We start from the raw sequence: 6492 nt of genomic DNA, 5'->3' as shown, positions 1-6492 counted from the left end.
TTAATTTAAATAATAATTTCATTGGCAAAAAAAGTAATTAATAAATTAAAAAATTTATATCAAAACTAATATGATTAATGCGAATAAAAACAAAAATATTAAATTAATGTTTATTACTAATATATAAATATTGTAAAAATGATTTTGAAACCTATATTTTTGTTCATTACCATGTTACAAATATAATAATGTGAAGGAAACATTAAAATAAGATCGTGGAAGTTAGAATAAACTTACAAGTTTCGAGTGTAGAATCTTTGAATTGATTCATCAGTCTACAACATAATCAAACGGATGGAAGTTGTTGATTTCTAAAACTTAGATCTTCCATTGGCAGTGTTTGGATTTAGATCTTATTCTTGAAATATTGAATGATTATCTTGATCGACATTAAGAAGTCAAACTCCAGATGTACAACATCCATAACTATTACAGTATATGGGTTTCATATTCCCACTTGATATATTAGTTCAACATCATCATTTTGACTTCTTGAGGATTGTCCAATTTCACATTCCCTATGTAAATCCCATCTTATGTAAAGCACCAGTGACACCCTTATAATAAAGGTGCCTATGCACCTACTTAGTAGTTAGAAACTTGTTGTTTATATATCGGAAGTAAAGACATCTAATTTTATTCTTATTTACATATTTATGTTGAGTAAAGGTAAAAGTAACAAAATCTTCAACACCTAATGTATCCATCTTGATCTAGTTGAGAATACATTCAAAACCTATCTCGTTTTATTTTGAAATTATAATGGACATATAATGTGGCAAAACAACAGTGAAAAATTACCTATTATTATTATCGATATTAGTACAACAACCTCACCAAATTTCTTAAGAAGATAGTAAAGTGTTACAACACTCAAGTAATAGTTGCATAAAATTTAGTCAAAAAATAGTTGCATAAATACTTCAACTCCCACAGCAAATATTTATATGGCATTTAATTTATTACCCTACACATGATAATAAAAAAATATTAAGTAATCATAAAATATAAAGAAACAAATCATAAAAATACTAGACAAAGACATTATCCATAATAGTAATAAAACATTACAAAAATATAACATAAAAACACTAGCCAAAAACCCTAAACTCATCCATTATAATTATAAAACGTAAAGAAATAAAGTATAAAAACAATAACGAAAGACCCTCAATTCGTCCATAATAATCATAAAACATGGAAAAATAAAGCATTCATAGTTCAATCCAAGCTAGAAAAGGTTTGACCTTTCTACTTTCAACCTACAAAAAGATAAAATTAAACATCAAATCAAGTATTGATATTCAAAAGGTAAGATTTCAACTTAAAATTTTCAAATTAAATCTTGATATTCAAAAAGTACGAAAGAATTTAAATCTTTTGAGTAATAAAATCTTGTTTTTTTTAAAAAAAATATTTTCTCTTTGAAATAAAATTAAACTTGACCTCAAGAAAAGCCAAATTTGTCATCAAGACTGGTAATAATTTTATGAAATGGGGTTAGCTCAAATAAAAAAAAACATAAAACTCAAAGGCCAACTAATTAAAATAAAAGAAAAAAAAGCCTAAATCCATGGGCTTTGGGTACTTGAGCATTTGGCTTATTGGTTGATGCATGATCCCCCTGCATAAAGAGCAGGGTTCGAATCCCCCTCCCTCAATTATAAAAAAAAAAATCCATGGGCTTTGGGGTACTTATGTCCCTTAACCTTGCTACTCTTCTCTTTTGTAATAGCAAGTAAAGGACTTCTAGCCTTGTAAGGTATTTTGGGTTGCAAAGCAACCCCAACAACAGTAACAAGAGTTATAATTTCCATAGCAACAGCCCTAGCAACAACAATAACACAAATAGCAAAAAAAAAAAAACTTTTTCTTTTTAGTAATTACAAGAATCCTACTAATTATAATATCAAATGAGGTGATCTGCATCTCAAATTTTGCTTCAAATATAGTATTGAAACCAAAGCATATATATCATCTTCCTAATCAAACCGAAACAACAAACAACCTAGTTCCAAAAAAAAAATGAAGGAGGGGAAAAAAGAGAGAGAACATTACCTAAGCTCTTGGCTAAAATCAAATAATCAAATACTATGGTGAAGACGGCTAAGAGAAAGGAAAATGACTTGTCCGCACGGAATAGGGCTGAGGCAGCAGCACAGTAGCGTTAGGATTTTTGTTCAAAGGTTCTTTGATTTTGGGCAAAAAAGGAAATCCTTAGGTGAGCATGTATGTTTCATGTCTTGAACATTTAATCTATGTTTTAAGTTTGGAAGAATTCATGTTTTGATGCATAAAGATGATTTACAAAGTTTGATGTAAAAAAAAGTCTGAATTGATAAGTTTTAAGTTTATTTTTACTTATTGGAACCTATTTATTAATAGATGCTCTTTATCTATTAATATATTTTCTTTATCTATTGATAGATATAACCCAAAAAGGTTTTTAAAGGAAACTAAAGAACATCTATGGATAGATGTTCATCATCTATCAATAGATGGACACATATATCAATAGATGGCCCCATGTATCGATAGATGGCCCCATGTATCGATAGATGACGTCGTTTTTAAAAAAAATAAAAGGAGTAAGAACATAGTTTCACATCTTAAATTATAAATAGGTCACATTTTATGAGGGTTGGTGGCCCTCCACCATTTTTGTAAGATATTCTTTCAACTTTACCCTTTTAAGCCCATTTTCAACCTAAATCACCATTTTTAAAGATTTGAAAGCATGGTTTTAAGTTTTTATGAACAAGATGACATTTTTAAACTTCGAAATCCTTAAATCTTGATTTTTCAAAACTGAAAATTTTGATTTGATGTCTAGATTTTTCTATTAGATGCTCAAGCTCAAGGTTTTGTGATTTTCCTTAGCATCAAAGCTCATCTAAGGTAGAGATGAAAGATTTATGGGTTTTTAAGCATTATTTATGTAAATTAGCAGTGGGTTTGAGCTAGAAATTATTTTTAGTCGAATCCAAATAGTTTCGAAAGTACTTAGAGTGATTATTACGAGATTTCTAGTTTAGATAATGATTATGGTGATTGTTGAATGTTAGGAGCAGTTGAAAGCTCTGAGGAATTCATCAGAAAGGAGTTGTGATTGGAGCTAGAAATTGAGTCTCCAATTAGGTGAGTTGATACACCTCTTCAAGTATTTGAACATGTAAAGTAAGCATGATATTTATAGAAATGATTAATTATGCATGATGAAATATTATTTCAGAGAATGTTTTATTGAAGGATTTTATTTTAAGGTTTTCAACTAGTTTTCAAAAAGTATGATTAAAGAGTTTAGTTAGATGATGATTTGTGATGCGAGTTAACGCAAATGATTTTCACAACATTTATGAATTTACTATGTATGTAAATATTCTACTCTGTATTAGTTTTCAACAAGGGGGACAAACCCTTTCAAACTTTTTCCTTCGAAACAATATGAATGGTATAATGTACATGCTTGACATGATGTAGCATTTAAGGTTAATGGATGCACTAGTTTCATTTATGAAATTATGAATGATTATGATATGCATGTTACGTATGATGATATGTTTTGAGGATGATGATGTCCCTCTCATTACATGATGATGATTTATGAGATAAGAGATGAAATGTATGCCATGAGATGTATGTGTTGAGAATATCATGTACAGTATGGGCTAAGCATGAGAATGGTTTATGAGGTTAAATATGATATGTATGCCATGAGATGTATGTGTTGAGAATTTCATATACACTATAAGCTAAACATGATAATGATATATGACTATCATGTTACTTTATGATGCAAGTTAAGGATGAGAATGATTCTATACTTTAGGAAATCTAGCCTAGAAAATAGTCCTATGAGATAGAAGGATATATGGAATGATTATGTGCAAGATTTTTCTCAAGAAATTGAGTTTCAAGACCAATCTATCGATACTTGAGAGTCATTTATCAATAAATAGTGGATAAATTGCTACAAGAAGCATTCTGTGTGCCATCTATTATTAAATTCCTTCATCCATTGATAAATCCTTTGCAATAATGAGTTTTTAGGCATTTTTCAAAAGATTTTCAAAGGCAAATGGTTTCATATGGTTTATGCAAATGTGTTTCCCATACAATGCCATTTAAATTGTATTTAAATACCCTGTTGATGAACATATTGGAAATGAAGGAATATTTATGAATTTCATGTGATTTATAAGTGTATGGTTATGAAAAACTCTCCGCTTTGGTTGTCCCTTTCCCCATATCCACTCACGGAGTTTTTGTAACTTACACATTATTTTTCTCATATATTTTTGTTGCAAATCAGTGATAGCACTCGCTTACTAACAACCAGTGTCACAAAGATGTGATCCGTTTCTCTTTTGGTCAATGATCTAGCAACCATTTGTAGCTTAGAGGTCGAGTTATGTTCCGTTGACGAGTCAGTCCTTTTGTTATGTTTATGTTTATGGATCCTGAACATATTTATGATAATGTAACCAATGTTTGGCTTTTACTTTTCATTCTTGAGAAGAAATCGATTCTTCTTGTCTTTAAAGCATTATGTTTTCTAAGAATAAATCTTTTCATTCTTAAGACATCGATTCTTCTTTATCTCAAATTTTCTGAGAATTGATCTTTGTCTCTCTAGATTTCAATTCTTCTTTCATTTTAGGCAAAAAATTCAAAATTCAAAATTGCTTTTGCCTACTCCGTGCTTATCCATTCTCCAATCTTTTCTTCTTGTCCAAGTTTTTTATTTTTATCTTTTTATAGCTTCAAGAATTTATCACTTTATGCTTGAGAAGTAAATTCCTGCTGTCACGATCGGAAACTCTCATCGGGCCCATGACAACCGCCGCGACGTCCCGATAGGCACTCATTACCTCGAATGTCGATCGGAACCCCGTAAGGCTTAGCATCAGCTTTCGCATCTCTCCGTGAGCGACAGTTATTAAATCTCATATTTCAAGAAATCATAAGTCGTTTCCAAGTCAAAACAATAAAATATTATTTTCTAGTTCACAAGGGCATTTTCGTCATTTTTTTTTGAAAATACCGAAACCCGCCAAAAACATTTTGTAAAAGCTAAATATGTTCCTACATACTTTAAATCAGATAACTGAAGTATAAAATTTCTTTTACAGTGACACGTGAGCCCCCAACTGACCAAAATGCATCGGAAGCTGAAAACCTACAGCTTTTGACGATTCAAGTCCAAAGAAGGTCCTTGTCAAAGTCAACTAACTATAGAATTCCCTGAGCCTAAAATGTGAGGAAATGAGGGTGGTGAGATTATAAAATCCCAGTGAGTAAACAGACACTATTTAAACTATCTAAAGGCGAGTAAATGGAGACGAATTAAAATATCATTTTCCAATATATGTTTCATAACATGAATATTCAGTTTACTCAATTAATCAACATGGCTTATATATCTCACAAAACTTGGCTCCTGCCAAAATCGTTCTCGCGGGTACCTTCGTCAAGGTATCCCATTGAGACTGCCAAGGTTGTTAAATGTCCCATACCCATAAACATGTTTTCGCATCTGACACACAGTCGTTCCTTGGCGTTGGCTGAGTCTCACTCTCACATGGTGGTCCACGTGAAGTGCACTCAAATCTTTATCTCAGGAGATACTTCATCCAACATCTCCCCCCGGAGGTAAATATATAACTGAGTTACCGTGCCCCTCTCATAGGCAGTCCACCGAAACTGCCACCACTGCAGTGACTATGGATTATTTTATCTACCACCTGATTTATAAAATCTTTATCTGCATGACATGGTAATTTATCGCAATCTAGCCTCTCAAGGCTGAATACATAGTATATATAATTTTGATACAAATACCGACTTTGCCATTCATGCTCACATATTGCTATAAGCCATATAATTTAAAACACAATTTATAACACAAGCAGGCAGTCTCCAATTACTCTATTTTCAAAACCAGTATTCAATTTTTCAGAAAATTTATAAAATCATTTTATAAAATCACAATTTCTCTTAAAACGTAGCAATTTACCATTTAAACCCATTTTCTATAAAATCACACAATTGTATAAAACTACTCTAGATAATTAAGACGATAATAAGTTTACTCACAGTTCTAGGAGTCGATGTACTCTTAATCCCAGTCTTCAAGTACAATCTCTGTACTTTTACTAGTGTAATTTACTCACCACCTATCCACAATGTACAATACATAATTCACCACATTAATGCTTGACCATTATAAAATCAATTCAGGCTCGGTGTATATGCATGATATGATATGCAACTTATCCGACTACCGCTTAAATGCGGTGCTGACCTAATTTGGCTTATTACTCGATTAAATGACAATTGTGTCCGATTTGGCTCCAAATTGCTCTATTTCATTTCTAATACCTCAATTCACCAAACATTATTCAAATAACACCAATTTTAGCATCAAAACCTTCCCATTTCTTCATGGAAAAATTCGGCCATTATAGTGCACTAACACCGTGATTTTTCCTA

The sequence above is a fragment of the Theobroma cacao genome, chromosome 9 (assembly GCF_000208745.1).
Source record: "Theobroma cacao cultivar B97-61/B2 chromosome 9, Criollo_cocoa_genome_V2, whole genome shotgun sequence".
Taxonomy (NCBI): Eukaryota; Viridiplantae; Streptophyta; class Magnoliopsida; order Malvales; family Malvaceae; genus Theobroma; species Theobroma cacao.
Note: the sequence above shows the minus strand (reverse complement) of the source record.